We start from the raw sequence: 21811 nt of genomic DNA on the forward strand, positions 1-21811 counted from the left end.
GTCCATAATGTGTGGGAACTTCTGTTTTCTCCCCAATTTGGGGGAGATTGCATTTTGATGGACTTGAGATTAAGCTACTTGGGCCCCACTGGTTTAACCTCACATTTTCTCCTCCAACCAAACACTCAAAATATCATTTTCTCTCTAATTTTCACTCCTCTTTTTCCATCCCCTCAAAAATCACTCCAAACAAATGGGTGAAAGTAACTAAATACCATATTTGACAGAAATATTTAGTATTCTACCATTGTTTACGAAATAATTAGTGATCTACTACTATTTTGAAATTCAAGTTTGTCGTGTAATTTGAGTTCCATACAAAATAGCAATCAAGTTTGCCGTGTAACTTGATGGCTATTTTTTTTTTTAATGAAATTCGAGTTCCCGGAACTCGAATTACATGACAAACTTGGTGACTATTTTGTATGGAACTTAAGTTCTTAGAATCTGAGTTACACGACAAACTCAAGTTTCAAAATAGTAGTAGATCACTAATTATTTTACAAACAATGGTAAAACACTAAAAATTTCGGCCAAAGATGCTATTTGACTATTTTCACCCAACCAAATGGGGCCGAAAAGTTCTCCCTGATGTTGTGTGTGTATATAGGCCTAAAAAGCCAAACTATGTAAATCTTTTTCTTCCTTGTGTGTGTGTGTGTGTTTTTTTTTAATTCTATTTTTCAATTTTTATTTTGCATAAACTCATTATTTTTTGCTACATTCACAACAAATACCACTATCTCAACAAGATCCTTTCTTAAAAAAAAAAAAAAAAAAAAAATCGTTCTTTTCATTTAATATGCCCATTCATTTATAAAATTGCAAATGGATCAAATTTATAATTAAAAAAAAACTCATAATTGATCATACAGAATTTATGTGGTATAACAAGTTTCAAGATTCTCGATCTATAATATTAAGTAGAATATACCATATCTTTTTCAAATTTGAGCGAGAGCATTGCACTTACTCAGTAATATGTGGCTCCGCCACGTCCTACTGATCAGATATTTAAGAGTTGCTAGGTTTTACGTATGATTTTTTTTTTTTGACTGAAAATATATAAAGTTCTACGTAGGCCCTAGAATTATTGCTTTCTGAATTATTGCTTTCTTATATGTGTCATTTTGTGTGCCTCATTGCCTATATAAAACAGTCCGAAACAAGTTTTGGAAATCCATCAGCTTTGCATTCCTCAACTCAAACTTTCTTAACTTTTCCTTTAGCTTTTCCTTCTATGTAATTCCATCTGTATGGAGTTTAAGAAACAATTGCAAGCTTTGCAGCAAACTTTACCATGCAAGACGAATCCTCCAGCCAGTGATGTGGTACATCAAAGATGATCTGCCAATTATAAGCCAAACATTTGGAACTATGATTACCTAGAGTCTCTTTCCAGCATATATGACGTAAGAATGGTTCCCAACTATGTTCTATTTGGGTGGAAATATTATGTTTTTTGTCCAAAAATCTAGGACCACATTTTTTTTGTGTCAAAATTTTTGTATAATTCTAATTCTGAAAAAGGAATGATTTCATGTGAATGTAACATAAAAACATATAGCCATATGAGATAGTTGTGGAAAAAGGTGTGGTCTTAAAATTACTTCGTTTTTATTGATTTCCTTTCTTATTTTATGTTTTGTACGGTTTTATGTGTCAGGAAGATTACAAATTTTATTACATAAGCTTTAGAAATTGAAAGATTAACTTTAAATTCAAAACAAAAAATAATAATACTTAAAATTTTATTTATTATGTTGTTGATGTGAATGACATTTATTACTATGCAGTAGCTTTAGCATTCCCTTAAAATTTTATTTGTTTGTGTATTATTTGCATAACATTCATATAATGTGCCCGTACATATAAAAGTTCTACAATGAACATCTTGATTAGTTTGAGGTTAATTTGCAATATTCATCCCATCAACTGGATGCTTTTCTAAGTTGATATGTTATTAGTGGACAAAACCACGTTCTAAATTATATATGTGGGCATTTGTAATGTTCTCCAATCAAACCTAACTTGAAATTTATTAGCTAACTAATCTATTAATTCACATGCTAACTCAATTAGATGATAGCGTGAACATAACAAAATTAAGGTTTTGAAAGAAATTTTTTTTAAGGAAAATGCTAAAGTCGTAAACTATTTTGCAGGGGCAGGAATACGAAAGACAGGCACAGAAGCTGATAGTGAATGTAAAGGATTTGTTTGCGGAAGCAGTTGACAAAGTGGCAAAGTTAGAGCTCATTGACATCGTTGAAAAGTTAGGCCTAGACAGCCATTTTGATGTGGAAATCAAGGAGGCTCTAGACATCATATCATCCACTAAGAATAAAAATCCTAGTCCAAAAGAGGATCTCTACATTACTGCACTATGCTTTAGGCTTCTTAGGCAGCATGGCTATGAAGTTTCACAAGGTAAAATAACCTTAGCATTAAAAAAAAAAATCTTGTTATTCTTATTCAAGTTCATCCCCAATTATACTTTGCTTTTAAATCTAGTTCATCATATGGAATTCAGATATGTTTAGAGGCTTCATGGCTGAAAAAGCCGGTTTGTTCAAGAAAAGCACACGCACAAATATTAAAGAAATGCTTGAACTTTTGGAGGCCTCACACTTGGCTTTAGAAGGTGAAGACCTCATGGACGCTGCTAGAGAATTCTCAACAGAAACTCTCAAAGATTGTATTCCTAATTTAGACTCTGACCTTGCTGAACAAGTGTCCCATGTTTTTGAGCTTCCATCACAAAGGAGATTGCAGTGGTTTGACGTCAAATGGCACATCAACGCATATGAGAAAGACAGACATATGAATGCTATGTTACTTGAACTTGCTAAACTTCATTTCAACATAGTTCAAGCCACACTTCAAAAAGAGTTGAGGGAATCATCCTGGTGAGTATAGCGACAAATAAATAGTAATCTGTGAATATCTTAAATAAGGAACTCACTATGCACAACATATATAATATAGCAGGAGAGAAACTGAGAAAGGAACTTTTTTTTGAGAAATTGAGAAAAGAACCATTTTTTTTTTTTTTTTTTTTGAGAAATTGAGAAAAGAACTTACATTTTCCTTTTGTGTCATTTAGGTGGTGGAGAAATCTGGGCCTCTCAAAGGACTTGAGTTTCGCTAGAGACCGACTGGCTGAAAGTTTTATGTGCTCGGTGGGCTTTGCTTCCGAGCTTAAGTACACATATCTAAGAAAATCGCTAACTAAAGTCACTAATCTGATAGCGATAATTGATGATGTTTATGATGTTTATTCACACTGGAAGAACTAAAGCTGTTCACCAATGCCGTAAATAGGTTAGTATTGCAGCATATAAAATAGGCACATATGGTTGTTTTAATTCTGACCAAAATATTAAATTTAGGTGGGATGTCAGTGAAACTCAACACCTGCCAGAGTGTTTGAAGAATTGCTTCCTAGCACTCTACAATACGGTCAATGAAATCGCTAATGAAATTCAAAACGAGAAGGGCTCGAATCAATTATTACCTCATACAAAAAAAGTGGTACTTTTTGAGAATATCTTTTTTTTTTTTCCCCGATCATTATCATGTGGAATATACACAATAGGTAGGTATCAGTCATTGGATCTTTTATTGATAATCTTTTTTTTTTTTTTTTTTTTTTTTTTGGGTTGATAGTGGACAGATTTTTGTAATGCATTATTTGTGGAAAAGTGGTACAACATGGGCTACACACCATCCTTTCAAGAATATCTAAGCAATGCATTGATTTCATCGGCTGGCGCTATATTTTTGGTTCATCAATTTTTTTCTATGGGACATGAGGTAACAAAGGGAATCGAAGATTTTCTGGAGAAAAATCAAAAAATTGTGTACAATATATCTATGATAATTCGACTCTGCAATGATCTAGTGACTTCTGTGTTAATTACTATTCCCTTTAAGTGAATAAAGAACCCTATAATAATTATTTTCTTATTATGCATTCCTTATAGAACATTTATTATATTTTTGTTCATTCATTATGGAGCATAAATTGGTACAATAACTTGTAACAGGCTGAGCAAGAGAGAGGCGATGCTCCTTCATCAATTGTATGTTATATGAGAGAAGCGAATGTTTCAGAGGAAATAGCCCGGATGCACATTCAAGGAATGATAAACAAAACTTGGAGGGCAATGCTTTAATCAATATTTGACGCAGAAATTTGTTAATATTGCTACAAATACTGCGCGTATGGCACATAGCCTTTACCAAAATGGAGATGGATTTGGTGTTCAAGACCAAGGCACACGGAAAAATATCATGTTTTTGCTCGTTGAACCTTTCATGCTTTATTGAAATATGAGAGGAGGAAGCACTAAGTTACTGTATTCCATGAGTACCTAATAATTTTCATTAATAAAACTTGTCATTTTACTATTTATAATGTTTGTATTCTAATAAAAGTGGCGTTTATTACACACACTTTGTTACACACATTTTTATACAAAAATGAAAAAGCAATTGAAATTGTGACTTACAATAATAATTTTCAACTTGAAAATTATTATTGTAAGTCACAATTTCAATTGCTTTTTCATGTTTGTAAATGTATATATAACAACATCTGTGTAATTGCTCTTATCCTCCTAATAACACACGACATGTGATTTGTAACTTGAATCGGTATCTAGCTAGGTTAAGTCATAAGTGTATGGTCTTGTCCTTACCATGCAAAATAAGTATGATGGGTTTGTAAAACATTTTACATAATGTAATGAAAGTGTCTTATGTTGTATTTGGAATTCCCCTCCTTTTAAACAAATATATTTGGTGTTTTGTTTTATATATGTTTAAGTGGGTCAAAATGGGCATTGGCCCCTTTCATTCAAAAGATGTAGCAAAATGCTTCTATTCTAAAACTATCTAGTAAAATGTCCATGTTTTGAAACTCAATTTTTAGAAAATCGAGTAATGTGAGAAATTTTACATGGAACTCGAGTTCCATGTATTTATTTTTTAAGTTGATTTCACATAACTCGATTTTCTAAAAATCGAGTTTTTCATTGAAACTCAATTTTTAGAAAATTGAGTTTAAAACAGAGGTATTTTGCTAGATAATTTCAAAATATGAGCATTTTGCTGAAAAGTTTTGGTAAAAAAGGCAAATGCCTATTTCAGCCTATTTAAGTTTATGTATACACTATGATTTTCATACTGCTGACTTGGAACTCTAAAGTCGTGGACCTTGTGGCTGAAAAATTAACGGCTTGGGTCTTGGCTAAAACAATGAATTTCTCATAGGTACCATAACAATTAGCCATTTAATTTATATTTAAATTAATTTTATATATAGTTTAATAAATTTATACATATTTTATTTACATATACGTAAGTCAAAAAAGTTAAGTGAGCCGTTATATATTTTTATATCATTTAAATAATATTTAATTTTTTTCATCAATTTAGTTAATGTTCTATATTATTATTTTTATTTAAAATTCATTATTCTCATGATTTAATATAATTAATTCATTTGAATGATACTAAGGATTTTATAAATTTTACTACATAATTAAGCATTACAAATTTACCTGTTAATTTTATCTAGTTGGATAGCCCCCTAGCAAGGAGGCCAAAAAGAGGTCTGCAGCCGTCTGCTTCCCCAGATAATGGGCTGAATTGAAAACTAATCCTACATTTAAGTTTCTTTTTACATAACATTTAACTAGGGCAAGACTTAGGTACAATACTTAGGTACTGTTTATTAAGTTTTCCTCTTAAGATTTTGCCATGTGGTATTTTTCTCATGAGATGAAAGTGTATTTTTTAGTTAAATAGTCACATGGTAGAATCTTAAGAATGGAACTTAAGTAACAACACTGTACATAAGTTTTGTACTTTAACTAAGCTAAGGATCTAGGTTCCTAGTTTGGCCATGCGATCATGCCCATGTTAGGTTTTTCATAAGAATAAGGTAATCCTAAATCTTAATCCCGCTTTCCCCACATCTTCATGAGAGAAATAATACAAAAAATAAAGTGGTAAACTTAATCTAAACCATTTATTAATTCAAGGGAACCGGCCTCACTTGTCGACGCCACTAAAACCAATGTGTGATTTGTTACCGCCATTACCATTGGCCCATTGTCAATTCTTGTATCCAATCTAATCCTATATATTGGATAGCCCATCAACAAAGAGGCCTAAGTTGTGAAACACGATTGACCCATTTGATGTAGTTCAAGGCCTATATATAATCAATATGTACAAGGTTTTACGGTTTGACTTCAAGGCCTCTCGATCTCTCACTACAAAAAAGGGGTCTATAGCCGTGTTTCAAAAATGCGGCCATAGACCCCAAAAATCCAGCTATAGGATATAGCCGCGTTTCCTATAGCCACGTTTACAAACCAGGCCTATGCATTGTAGCAATAGCACCCTACGGGTCTATAGCCGTGTTTTTCTAACCGCAACTATAGGCTGAGACCTATAGCTGCGTTTTTATAGATCAGCGTGGAGCTGCATTTATAACTGTGGTTGTAGCTTCGGAGCTATAGCCACGCTTTATAAACTTAAACATAGCTAAAAGCGGACCTATAGCTGCGTTTTTAAAAACGCGGCTATAGACCCTGATTTGAGTTACGTTTGTAAAAAACACGACTATAGACCCCTTTTTCAGTTACATTGGAACCGAACCACCTATAGCCGCGTTTTTTTTTTTTTTTTTTTTTTTTTTTTTTTTTTTTTTTTTTTTTTTTTTTTTTTTTTTTTCTTGCTATCACAACTTAGGATTTTGTTACATCCCAACATCACAAGTTCCATAAACAAGTTCCCAACAACAAATCACAAGTTCCCAACACAAAATTGCCAAAAGATATATAAAAGTTTTGTACATCCCAAAAAATATACAAGAAGAATTTTTTTACATTCTAAACTGCCCTTAAACAGCCACAGGCAGCAAGCAGCAACATCACTAACCTTGTGTTAACAAAAATATATATACAAATGTTTGTTCATGTCTATTCACAAAAAACTTTACAACATGCTTAGAATGTCCACCAGGTTGTGAGGCCTCAAGAGTTTCCTCAGTTTCATTTGCTTCCATTTTGACATGCTTCTTAGCATATTTCAGTGAACGGAAATGCTTTCTTGTCCACTTCATGGTAAAACTGCACAAATTATTCTTTGTCAAGTTAAATTTGCCAAATTTTTGCTTGCAATACATAATACTCTAAACATGAATTCAAAATTGTAATTCGGCAATGCTTAGATGCACATTTGTATCAAAAGGCATGATCATGGAGCAATTTGGCAGAATAATGTTATGAGGGAAAGAGACATAATTTGGCATTATTTTTTGCCTAATTATGGAGTGATTTGGCTTTTCAAATGCCAAAATGAAAGGGAAAAGTGAGAGAGATTATATATGATAGGTGCGAGACTATGTACCTAGATAATTAGAAATAGGGAGAGCTCATTTGGATTAAAAAAAAAATACAAAGAAAATATAAGCAAGGATCAATCTCTGCCATATCAGTTATGTTGTTTTCATCAACTTAGTAACATGAGAGGAAGACTAAGCAATAGTTCAACTATTCGTTAATAATTTAACAAGAGTAGTGTAGTAACATACTTAGTCAATTTATCAAAGTTAAAACTTAGAGAGAAGAAAAAAATCTAGTCAAAACTTCAAATTCAATCAAGTTCAGAAATATATTATTGACATTGATAAAGAGCTATTGTTTTGTTCCTTTACATTATGTATTTTGCATGTGTCTAGTCATGGAGATGTGAATATGCCAAGAAACTGTGTTCTTCATGTTTCAGGTGGCAAATAAGAATGCGTTACTCTAGAGTAGTCACTATATCATACACCTTTGAAATGCATCTTGAATCAACTTATATTACAATAATACAATTGCATTATGAGATTTTATAAGATCTTAGCCAGCCTAGATAAAACTAGGTTGTGACAAAGACCAAGATAATGATATCATGTACTATCCCTTGGGTTTTTGAAACTGTGTTAGCTAAGTCACTTTTTTTTTTTTGGTTAAAAGTTAAGTCACTTTCAATCACCACATTTCTATACTTTTCTCTAATTGCCACCTTGATTCAGCCACTACAGGCGGGAATTTGTTTCAGCCATGCCAAGTCTCTCTAACACACACATGAGATGGACTTAATATCCCACAGTTACCCAAGAAAATAATAATAATAATAATAATAACTAGTCACTAAACCGTGCGATGCACGGGAAAGCTATTTTGTATAAAGATGTAAATTATTCTTTTTCTCTTCCTCATTGATTGTACATTTGGATTCCAGTTTCATAGTTTCCTATCTTTGATATGAAACAATAAATTATGTAATGAAAAATAGAAATCAAACTTAAGTTTAAATTAAAATGAAGAATCAAATCCTTTGCATCCTCAATTATCCATTAAATGAATGAAACACAAATTTAAAGTACTTAATCAATATTTCAAATAAATTCAAAGAAAACTTTAATGTGTTTTTTGTATCTTCTTTCTTTGTTGCTTCGTAGGAATCATTGAATATGTCCTTTTGTTTTCCTTGATTACAGATATTGGTGTGAGTTGCACATCACTTGATAAGCTGTTGTTACATTCATTTGAAGTATCACTAATGTAAGTATGGCAATAGAACAGGTTGAGAAATCTATTACAACATATAGAAGTTAAAAATCAAATTTGCAATTTTGCTATATTAAAGAATACATACTTTTGTCGTTTTATTAAGTTGAATTCCTTTGTCAATTTCTTCAAAAGATTCAAAAACTTTCTTCACGGTGAAGAATTCCCTTCTATACTTAAGATTATAGTCATTTAGTTTATTTGGAAAACAAATTCTTTTCCACATAGATTTTCCATTTAATTAATGAATATCAATCAATTCACAATTTTATAATTAAATTTTGTAAAAGCAGGTCTATAGTACATAAAGCAATGTTAAGGACACAATGTGATTGTTCAAGGTTTTCTTTCTTCTTACCTCATTATTATAGTCCCACATAATTTTGGTTATTTCACTTATGGTTCTTCTGTTGATGTTCATTTCTTCTTGAATTGTCACTTGTAATTTAAATTGTTTTGGCATTTCTACTATTGTTTGGTTACTTTCCACCAGCCTGTTATATTACATAAAGATATTAGATATAGGATTGTAGAGACTATAAATACTGAAATACATAAAAAGCGTGAATAAAAAACAAAGCACTTACTAATCTTTGAAATTAGCAGTCTTAGGAATTTCCAAATCAATATGAACTCTTGTTCCACTTGTTGACGATAAGTTATACTCTCTTGCATTTAATATATAAAATTGTATTGCCTTCTGATTTCATAATGTGGGATGGTTGTGGTGGGCCTTTTTGTAATACTGGGTTGGGCTACCTCTTGCCGCACTAGGCCCAAGTTTTCTGGATAAGGGATTTGAAACCGGTCCAATTGCAACCCACCTTGGTCCGATTTGTGCACGAACTACGCCCCGTTTGCCAAACTTTGATCACATGCCCATGGCAGGCAGAGCCGCTACGAGGAAGTTATGGTAGGCAAATATAATAAAGATAACACAAGAAATACTAGACAAAATGAATAAAAGGGAGTGACAAAAAAACACCCCGTACACAAAAAAGTAAAGAAATAAATGGGGGAATAATAATAATAATAATAATAGGCTTGTTTGAATTAAAGAGGGGAAAATCAATTTGCCATGCCAAGTAATGCTATGGAGCTGACACCAAGAAGGGAAACCACTTCCTCAATGCGAATAATCTTCTCAAGGAAAGAAATTAATTGCTTTGAGGGAATGGGCCTGGATGGTTTATGTCTAATGAGGATCTGTTGTCTTTGATAGAGAGCACGACTTTTAGAGGGAGAGAGGAGACCAACCTATTGGTGCATGCCTGCCATTCTAAGTTTTCTATTTTTCCTTTGTTTTTCTTTCTTCCTTTCTTGGTGCTCTCTCCTATGTTATGATTTTCTCCTAGAGATTACTATTACCGTGATTGTGATCCCCATTCCTATGCATGGTAAGGGTCCTTTATATAGTGTCTGCCGTGATCGGATTTTACTATTTTAGCCTTTAACAACCTTTGTCTGGTCTAGGTGTCCTTGCCGACCACTTACTGGTGTGTCAGTCACTCAGCCACCACTACTTACCTGTGCTAGCCATGCCACCAGACAAAGAAGACTATTTTGTTTGTTTGCTTGTCGTGACACTCTTATTTGCTACGGTGTGGGTGCTCTCTCTCTCTCTCTCTCTCTCTCTACCTATCTCTCAAGGCATGGACCTAGTGGTCTTAGCTCATCCTTACTTCCTTTGGGTGGTATGTTATCCCAGCAGGATATTTCCCCCAAAAGAGTCTGAGCAGGAATCCCAAAAGAGCCTGAGCAGGAACCCCAGAATAGGTTTTCCCCTCTCCCCACTGCCAGACCATGCCCTCTTACCTCTGACCTATGACCTCACCACCTCTTGTATTGGCTGGGTACATGCTAATGATGTCCGGGCCTTGCGTGTGCTTTACTTCCATATATGTTCAAAATCTGCCTGTTGCTCATGCATTCGCTATGGTCTGGAGGCTTGTCTGCACATTCTGCCGCCCATCCTTGGCTTCTTATGGCATGAGCCATTTTTTGGCTTCTCATTCTTTAGAGCCTGCTCCCTTCAGGGGCTCGGCTTTTGCTTGATTGTAAGCTTTTTCTCCTTCAGCCCACTCTCTTGCTTTTTTCTGCAGTCTTTGCGTTTCCTACCGCACCGCTCTACTATTCCTGCTGTGGTGTTATTTGACCCAAGCTTACTGGGCCTCTTTGGGCTTGTTGCTTATTCTTCTCTCAATGACCCAGTATAGTCATTTGAGCTTCTTGGTTATGTTGCTTGTGGGCTTTTGTGTCCCATTTTCCTTTTGGGCATCCTCGGCCCATTTACTTTCCTTGGGTATCCTCGGCCCTTTCTAGTCTTGTGTTCCTATGGGCTTTTACTAACTTCTTTGGGCTTCCCTGACCTAATTACTTTATCCTTCTTCCTTGGGGCTCATGGACTTTCCATCAACCCCTTACTTTCTTTACTTTCATTACTTCAGGCCTACTGCGACCCATTCTCACTTTTCTACATCACATTTTGCCCATGGGTTTGCTACTTCTCTCTTTTCGAGCTCCTTTAGGCCTGTTTGCTTCCTCAAGGCCCATTTGTTTATTTCATGGGCCTGCGATCCATTATTCCTACCGCTTGGGTTTAATGGTTTTTCTGTTCACTTACTAACTCTTTTCTACCCATGTTGCTGGGCTTTTTCTTTATATTGGGCTTTCCAAAACGATCATCAACAATGGTCAATTCATCTTATTAACATTTGAATAAACCTGCAACTTTCTATTAACATGAAGCAAGCAAACACAACTTGTATTAATATTTCTCACTATTCACTAAGCCCTTTTTTAAGAATATGCCAAATATCTACCAAAACATCCTAAACTTTGCATCAATTCTTAGTACAATGCAAATAGCTACCAATTATCACAATGCAACTAACACAAAGTTTCTACATCATCTGCTTTAATCATAACATGAATTCAATTACTGAATTCAATTACTTCCTTGAGAGATAAAAAGTGAACCTCTTGAAGAATTCCCATCCATACTTGAGATTATAGTCATTATTCTGCAAGTAAAGTGCATCAATTTTATATAGATAGAGTACATAGGTTATATAATGATCGAACAATATCAAAAGCTATAAAAGAAAAACAAACTTGCTCATCAATTAAAATCATATCTAAACTAATAATTTCATTATTTTTTGAGTTGATTGCATCCCACATCCTTGATACTCTGATCTTGACTTTCTAATTTTCTTTCTGTTTGTCTATATAATAATTCAAACTTTCATTTAGATACTCCATAGAATAAATACTACTCTGTAAATGTAACACAACAAAATTGAACCCAAACAAAACATAGTAGTATAACAAAGATACAAAAAATTAATTAGCTTGTCAAAGATAGAAAACAGTAAATGATGAGAATATCCTTGGAAGCAATTTGGTAGAGAATCATGGTTGTAGTCAGTTCCATGTTCTTTGTTTTAATACTTCTTCATCTAAACAGTAAAGAAGTTTAGACATCAAATTTAGCACCAACTTTGATAAGACAATAAAAACTATAACAATTACAGCCCATCGACAAGAAAATTTCCTCAAGAGTAAAATTGTTTTAGAAACCACTTTAATTTTTTTCTTAAATATTCAAGAATGGTGTGACAATTTGATCAAATAAAAGATTTATTGCATACATACAAGAAATTATATAACTCAATCACAATATAAGCATTTAAAACCTATAGGGACTAATCAAAAAAAAAAAAAAAAAAACTATAGGGATTCGCAATGAAATATTTTAACGATATACAGTTTCATATGATCTAGAGGATAGGTGATTAGAGATGGCATCACAAAATTGTCTCTAACAGTCATATATGAAAGAAAAGCCAATAGGCAATAACAAAATGCTATTCTAAAAGAGAACCAAGTAATAGCATTGTTAAATATTATGTAGCATGTCACCATAAAAGTGTTTTTTAGAGCATCTAAAACTATAGTTGATGATGTCAAAGCCCACCAAGCTCCGAAATTGAAGCAAAAAATATATATTGATAATTTAAAATATATATACTTAGGCAAAGATTCCTTCGGAAAAAATCATTACAGGCCAACACAAAAAATGTTAAAAGAAAGCTAGAACCTATTAAGGAATTGAAAAGCCTTCCCTCCATAGAGATTCACGTTACTACTTATATAGATTAAGGGAAAATGCCTAATTTACTTTTTCATTCCCACTTGATTTGAATTGCTTATATCTTTGTCTAGAATAAACTCTTGCTTTATTTCAATATTCAAAGTGCCCAAAAGAGACTAAGACTCTCTTAAGTTCTTTAAATCCGCTCCTCTGTGTTTTAACCCAATCACCATAGATAGATAAATACAAACAAATTAACAAAAATAACTAAACTAAAACCAATTTTATTCAAATAACTTAATCAAAACAATTATAACCTAAAGACCTAAACTGAAACCAATCCATACAAATATCAAAAAACTTGATCATATTTAATGCACAAACCAAAAAGCAAAGAGAAAAACATAACTTAAAGACCTAAATAGAAACTACTCCAAACAAAGTGGCTAAATCAATTTGGAGAATAAGATAAACACAAAAATAAATAATATAAGTGCAAAGCAATTATGAGTGACTTTTACAATATAAATTATGTTACCTCTATTAGTTGGTTCCTTGACTCAAAGATTGGTAAAAACTTCTTTATACACAATATTTTTTGTTTCAGAAATTTTAGTCTATTTCTGCTTGTAACCCTAACCACTGCAACGTACAATTGCCTATGACTAAAAAAGGGTTTTGGCAAATACACAATATAACATCCACGGACTAACTTCAGAATACAAATGTGCAATATAGAAATTAGAAAAACATGATTCTTCGATAAAATACAAATTGTACATAGAGGTAATAAAAGCAATGGCAATCTTGAAATGAAACAAATTAACCAAACATAAAACCAAGTTTGAGATAACCAAGAAACTTAAATATGCAATCACATTCCAATTTCAAATTATTTCTATAAACATATTACCAATAAATATGTAAGAAACAGTACAGAATAAAGGAGAGACTGGTAAATACCTGACTGTCCTTGTCTTGTAGTTGTATTGCCAAATAACCCAAATAACAAAATGCCAAATCCCTACCTGCAAAACAATAAGAATCCAATTTTCAGCCAACATTCAAGAAACATTAATAGAAGAGAAATAGTGCAGTGTAGAAAGTTTGAAACAGTGCAATGTAGTGAAATTTTTTATGAAACTCATTGCATTAATTAGCTGACAAACCACCAAGCGTTGTTGAACCACTAAGCTGTCCATAGCAATGGGTTTGAAATTATGACCATGATACCCAAGAGTCTTCCAATATATATTAAAAAGACAATTTTATTTATGATCACAATTAAGCTCTTTAAGATACATGATGCACAAATTATTCTGGATAGTGACAATAATAAGTTCTTAATTTTTTTTGTTCACAATAATAATAATAAAAATATGTGTAATATGTTTACCTTGATGAAAAGGTTGTATCTTCCAAGTATTGGGAATTCAGCAATTCCCAAGGTCTTAGCCCTCTGTAACCCAGGAAATCATGATGTGAAATTAGCTATAATGCAGATATGGTCATGTACACCTTAACCTCAGCACTATATAAAATAAACAAATAAATGATTAAAAAAAAAAAAAGAACAAAGCAATACAAATGTAGGACTAATATAACCAAAGAGAAGACTATGAAATTCTACATCGATGATGAGAAAGTTAAATATTTCAATTGTTTTGCAGAAGATTTACATATTGACTTTTTTATTTATTTAATTTTTATGTAAGCATGTTACCATGTGATTTTGTCACCAAGTCTCCATGGAAATATAAAAATCTATGAACATTAATCTGTTGACAAACTATGGAAAATATATTAATCTGTTGAAATCATTATCAATAGTAGTTGTTTCACTTTGTAAGCAATTGACATACACTCTTGATCGAAATTAAGAGGGTTTTATGAACTTGATCTCATTGCTTCCATCAAATTTAAGAGGGAATCCTCTTTTTAAGTAAAATAATAAAACTTTCTAAATGCTTTGATTCCTTTGAAGTTATTAAGGGTAAAAAAAAAACTCTAATCTTAATGCACAAAAGCAAAATGAAATAAATCATTAAAAAAATCAAACTTACTTCTCAAACGGAATCATATCAAAATCTCCTCCAAGACTCCACCAAACCCACATATCTGTCATGCTCAGAATTGGGACCATAGGCACTTGAAACACTGACTTGTATTGATCATCCACACATCCAAACTTACATAAACTGAATAATTTCCCACAGCCCCATCGAATTTCTCTATTACTCTTCTAGTCCACAGCAATAGCAACCCAACAGAGGCCCCTAAAGCTCCAAAGTGACACTAGTCCACAGACTAATAATCAATATGGTAAATCATTGTTACAATAGTGTAGCCAAAAAAAAAAAAAAAAAATCATTTGTACAATACTATCAACTATTACCAAAACTATATAAATGTTGTTTTCTACAATATAAACCTATCCCACCATCAATACCATTCCCAATATCTATCATATGAATCATAAAAAATTCAAACCCATAACAATCCCAATATCTAACATATGAATCATAAAAGAATTTCAAATACATAATCTCAAAGAATTAGAAATTAAAACTTTCAGTCGTGAGTTGCATGGTAACAAATAATCCCTAAAAAAATATTATTTATAATATATAATATAGGGTTAAGGATTCCTAATCAAATTTAGTTAGGGTTATGGATTCCTAATCAAATTTAGTTAGGGTTATGGATTCCTAATCAAAATATAATATAGGGTTATGAATTCCTAATCAATTTTAACACATAACTAAACATCCCAAATACTTTACAAGAAATAGCTTTATTAGAACACAAAAACTATGATAATTTTTTAATAACGTTTGGGAAAAGAGAAAACATTCTATCAAGCTGTGGCGTAAAACACTGGTTTTACGTCAGCCAATAGATGTTTGCCACTTCAGGCCCATCACTTTAAAGAAACAGAATGACCTCAAAAAAAAAAAAGTTCACGCTCATAGCCTCTGCTTCCTTCACGCCATTCCTCTACTTCCTTCATGCCAAACCTCCACCACCACCACATAGATCGCCGGAGCAGAACGATTTCGAAGAAGAAAGAGTTCTCGCCGTGCCCTCTGCTTCCTCCTCTGGGGTTGTGCCGTCCTTTGCTTGCCCAAACCTCCACCACACCACACACCGAAGCTCACCGCCAGAGAGGTCGGCGAACCTGTGCGTGGAGCTTGGAAACATACTGGAGCCGCTGTGAGCCACGATCCTAAGGTTTGTTTTTCATGATTTTCCCTTTTCCCCAATTTGGATTTCGAATTATTTTGATGGGTTTTTCTGTTTTCTGGGTTTATGGGTTTTTTTGGATGAATTATGGAGCTTATGGCTGTCCCTAAGAGGAAGATACCTTCTCACTTCATTTTCATTTCAATGAGTAATATATCAATTTGGGTTTGTTGGTTTGAATTTAGGTTCAGTACAATTGTGTTTGGGATTTTGGGTTTTGGAATTGAAGTTTAAGGGTTTTGGGTATTGCTAGTTTTGTGCTAATATCGCTCATTCCTAATAGCTTGAGGCTTGTTCCTCAAAAAAAGAAGAAGCTTAAGGGTTTTTTTTCTTTGAATCTATGAACTAGGATTACTTTTTGTGTTTTGAATTATTAGTCTTTGAATTGTTATTGCTGGGTGTGATTTTGAGAAGCTTTTATGAACTAGGGTATAGTTTCATTTCCATAACATTGGTTAGGAGGTTCATTTTCCTGTTGGCTGTCTCATCCATTTATTTGTGTTTTAAGAGGAACAATTTTGTTATGTAGTGCTGTTGTATGACTTCGTAGTTCACTCTTCTTTGTGTCCTAACGGCAACAATTGTATTATGTAGTGCTGTTATATGATTTCAGTATGTTAAAAAATGTTGGCTCACAATAGGTAATCATGTCTAATGACTGTTTAGGCAAGTATTGGTGTTTGAAACTTGGGATAATGGGAAGCCATATGAACAGGCTGCCAATGTTGAAATACCATTGGTGATACGAACATTTTGATATTATGCTGGTATGTCTTGCAAAAAATGAATATCTTATGAGTTCTCTTTCATACTTGCCTATGTAGATGAGTCACCATTTTATGACTTAATCACTATAATCTTCAGGTTGGGCAGATAAAATTCATGGTCTCACAGTTCCAGTTGATGGACCTTACCATGTCCAGACCCTGCATGAACCCATTGGTGTTGTAGGGTAGCTTGTTCCATGGAGTTTTCCTCTTCTAATATATCCTTGGAAGGTTGGGCCTGCTTTAGCATGTGGTAACACAATGGTACTGAAGACTGCAGAGCTAACACCATTGTCTGCTCTTTATGTGTCAAAGCTATTCCTTGAGGTAGAGTTATGATGCATACTTCTCCATGGGTGCACGTGTACATATGCACATGCATGTATAAGTTTATTTATTAATTTTATATATCCAAGTTCTTTGATGTATAGCCTAGGTTACTATATCTCATATCAGTGTAATACAAAAGGTGGTTATATTATATATCCTGTTTCTGTTCTCTGTTTGTTAGATTTTAGCATTTCAAATTCACTAAGTTACATATGATTTTGAGTTCCTATCCAGACATGATACTAATATATATATTAACATCACATTTTTTATTTATTTAAATTTTGTATATATACACACCAGGAAAACTTTTGCTTCCAAGTGGAAGTCTTCTAATAATAGGAGTAAACAAAGTGGAACAAATAAAAATCCTTATTTGATTAACTCTGTGATGTTCTTAAATATTGCATTTGGCCTGACAGGTTGGACTTCCTCCTGGTGTTCTTAATGTGATCTCTGGCTTCGGTCCAACTGCTGGTGCAGCACTTTGTAGTCATATGGATGTTGACAAGGTAGTTTATGAGCTTTAAATTTATAATTTTCAAAAGTGATCTCTGCATTGATAAATATTGTAGATTGAAAATATAAATTCATTCATTTTAAATGTACCTCATTTTTAATGCCCTTTCGTTTTAAATCTTTGTATTCAAATCAAATTCTATCTACACACCTAAAACTGTGAAATTTTCTTAGATCTTGGAGGAAAATCTCCTATTATCGTGTGTGAGGATGCTGACATTGATTTGGCTGTTGAGCATGCACTTTCTGCTGTGTTCTTTAATCAGATTTGCCATTCAAAGCTTATTATTAGTTATTCATAATATAAGAAGCACACTTACTTCCTATGTTTTCATACCTGGATGTTGGAAAAAAGAAAAGAAAAAAAAAAGGTTGTGCTGAGATTGTTATCTGCAGGGCCAATGTTGCTGTGCTGGATCTCGCACATTTGTACATGAAAGCGGATACAATGCATTCATAGAGAAAGCAAAAGCACGTGCATTGAAACGTGTAGTTGGAGATCCTTTCAAGAAGGGGGTTGAACAAGGTCCTCAGTTAATACTCTCCATATCCCTCCAACTAAAATATGACAAACTCAAAATCTTTAAATAGCATGTCTATGTGCAACAATGTTATACTAATTAATGGAGGTTTGAATGTTATAGATTAATGGTGAGCAATTCAAGAAGATCCTCAACTACATAAGATCAGGCATTGAAAGTGGTGCTACACTTGAATATGGAGGTGAAAGAGTTGGCTCCAAGGGGCTATTATATTCAACCCACTGTTTTCTCAAATGTTGAGGTATCACTTCTACCAAACCAAAAGAAAAATGAGTCAATGCATAGATATAAAGGGAGGCATGGAACTAATACATTTTAAGCCCTTATTCCTATTAGGACAATATGTTGATGTTTAGGCAAGTATTGGTGTTTGCCAACTGTGACATATCCTTCTACATCATCATCTACTATGCATATACATCCCAACTAGTCATTATTTATGGTATGACCACTTAGCTTTTAATTAGAATATATTTAAATTTTTTTTTTTAACTGTGTTCATTCTAATTTTATTTTTTGTATTTTGTTTTACATTCTTTTATGTATGGTCTATTACAACAATTCCGAGAAAGTTGATGTACAAACAAGTTTTGTGTCCAAGAGAATGGATTGGGAAGCAAATATTTTTTGGTTATATAATGTTTAAATTGTGGTGGATAGAACCATCTTCATTTTTGTATTCCCAACGTAGGGTCCTCTTTTTTGTATATTGAATTATGACAAGTTTTATTCTAAATGAATGTATTCTCAATTAGAAATTTCCCAAAAGAATTGAGACAAATTTTATTTCAAGATGTATGGTCAATCATATGATCTTTTATGAATTGATTTTATTTCAGGTGAATGTATTCTCAATTAGAAACTCTTATAAAACATAATGTTTTATGCAAATCATTATATCTTGATGGTTTTTGATTAGATTCCTAAGTATTAAGATTGGTTTTTGCTTATTTTTTGTTATTTTCGTTTGTGGTTTTTTTTTTTTCTTGTATAGGTTACTTTTGTATGCTTTTGAAATTGTAAAAATTAGTGATTTTTCACAAAAGCAATAGCAAAATAGTTTTGTTATACTATGTAAAAAGATTCTTATTGTTGATGGAAAAGTGTGAGGTGACAAACTGAAACACATAAATTATATAATGTTCTTGATATGGAGTAATTTCAATGGCTGTTTTGATTGCATTCTTGTCACTAGAGTTTGAATTATCTCCAGCTTCAATTTGTTATCATAGGCATACATGTACCAGCAATACGTATGGCATTTGGCATTAGCAGTTCACGAAATGAGAAAATTATTGAAGCTTAATTCAATAGAGAAGCCATCATGATTGTTAAAAGTTAGTCACCAACACAGACAACATGGAAACAAATAAAAATCTCACTAAAAGTCATGTATATGGACTTATAGTCACTCTGAAAGTCATGTATCCATATTGTAACATCAGCTTTTAGAAGATTTTGATGAAGCCACTACATATCTGATGGACACTAGTTCACATTTCATGTTAGTTACATTCCCACTTATTAAATTATATAAGCATTATTGAGTAGTAAATATCTAGCCAAAGGTTACCAGACAAGTTTTCAAGACCAAGAAATCATGGTGAACAAGATACTAGCCAACTGCATAAAGGTTTCCAATGAACACCATATTATATTCCACCTTTCAACATGTTTAAATTTCCTTGAACTGTTTCAAACAATAACAAAAAATATCTAAGCATTCAATCCACTTCAAATACACAATTATCTCCACAAGTGCCTTCACTTCTGCACATTTATCTACAAAAAAATTTCATTCAGTTCTGCACTTGTGCATTCTTATAGAACTTTGTAATTCTTCTGGATGTCTCACTTGCAGCAGCCATATCTCAACAAGTGACATTTCATCAGAATTATTATCTTCATATATCTTTACCTCCCCTCCCCTCCATATTTGTATGGATTATTCCTAATCTTCCCCCGATAGTAAAGGGCGATTGTGGAGGCAAAGTTGTCCGTCCCTACAAAAAGAGCAAGGAATTCACCATTAAAAATAGACATAGCAAAGGGATGAATTATTCTTAAAAAGTAATTCTACCATTTCAATACATATTTAAAAGTGATGGAAGTAGTATAATAAGACAATTAGTGTCTATGTGTGAAGATAGAGACAATGCCTTTGATCCATGAATTTATTGTGATCCATGAATCTCTTTTACCCAACTACCAAAAAGGTGAGTTTATGAATAATAAGCAGAAAAAAAAAAATAGTAATTGCTTAAAAATTTGGAATGCAACTTATAACTGTCGTTCATACATGGTATTAAGTATCAAGGTACCCTTCACGTCAGTACAAAAAAATGGTTTCCTTATTCCTTGAAACACCTAAAGGTATGCCAAAAAGATAAAACTCATTTCATTAAATTACTTGATATATTCATGTTAAAAATCATTCCATCCCCTGCAATTTGCTTAATTAACAGGTTCATATGGAGGTCTCCTAGGAAGTTAGATAACTTTTGTACCAAATTGAACGTGCCAATGCCTTTGCTGAAATCATGAATAGATTCTTTATTGGTGATTAAATGACTTCTATTATTGCATTGCCTGAATTGTTTGAGCAATAATTTCAGGAATTGTGTTTTTGAGATTTTAATAAATTGAAAAAAATTGGAATTTCTCTAGGAAGTGAATTAAGTGGTGGAGGGAGTGTCCCTACTCCTTAGGCTACTGCACAACAATGGATTGATGCAGTATTCACATAATTAAGAAGAGTAATAATCATTTTACCATTGTTCACTTCTAATGCATGTATCCCTCATGACATCTTAATCCTTACTACTATATGATAGTGTTATGAATTATAAGTTGACTTAGCCAACCAAAGATTATTACACCATGTTGCTCATCATAATCTCTAGAGATGGCAATAATCTCTTAAGTTTTAAGAATTTCAATATCATTTGTACAAGCTCTTGTTTGATACTGGACAAAATTTTGCAAATACATGTCAAAATAGAATACTTTTATCATAGAAAAAAAATTATACAGATCATAAAGAGTATACAATCTTTACATGCTATAGTGAACTTGAAAATTTAAACAATACATTTTTTGACCATGGAAAGAGGAAGAAAGACCTCTTCTAGGCTTCTAGTTTTTCACATCTAGCTTTAATTTTTATCATTGAGCTTTTTGAAAAATCACTAATTTTTTCAATTTCAAAAGCATACAAAAGTAACCTATACAGGGAAAAAAAAAAAATACAAACAAAAATAACAAAAAATAAGCAAAAACCAATCTTAATACTTAGGAATCTAATCAAAAAACATTAAGATATAATGATTTGCATAAAAAAAATGTAAGTTTCAAAAAGCAATCAGATTCATTTAACCCTAACACTTAGGAACTAAATTAGAAGTTATAAGAACAACAATCCTCCAAGAACTACAATCAAATTCATTTAACCCTAACACTTAGGAATCTAATCAAAACACATAAACCCATAAACCCAGAAAACATAAAAATCCATCAAAATAATTCGAAATCCAAATTGGGGAAAAGGGAAAATCATGAAAAACAAACCTTAGGATCGTGGCTCATGGCGGCTCCGGTATGTTTCCAAGCTCCATGCACAGCTTCGGCGACCTCTCTGGCAGTGAGCTTTGGTGTGTGGTGTGGTGGAGGTTTGGGCAAGCA

At 32.8% G+C, this 21811-nt stretch overlaps 2 pseudogenes; both read left to right on the forward strand.

Annotated features, from left to right (window-relative positions):
- The first annotated feature begins 1256 nt into the window (after positions 1–1256).
- Positions 1257–4332, forward strand: LOC115991182 (annotated as a pseudogene).
- An 11335-nt stretch (positions 4333–15667) lies between these two features.
- Positions 15668–18898, forward strand: LOC115991183 (annotated as a pseudogene).
- Positions 18899–21811: the final 2913 nt, after the last annotated feature.

The sequence above is a fragment of the Quercus lobata genome, chromosome 5 (assembly GCF_001633185.2).
Source record: "Quercus lobata isolate SW786 chromosome 5, ValleyOak3.0 Primary Assembly, whole genome shotgun sequence".
NCBI lineage: Eukaryota > Viridiplantae > Streptophyta > Magnoliopsida > Fagales > Fagaceae > Quercus > Quercus lobata.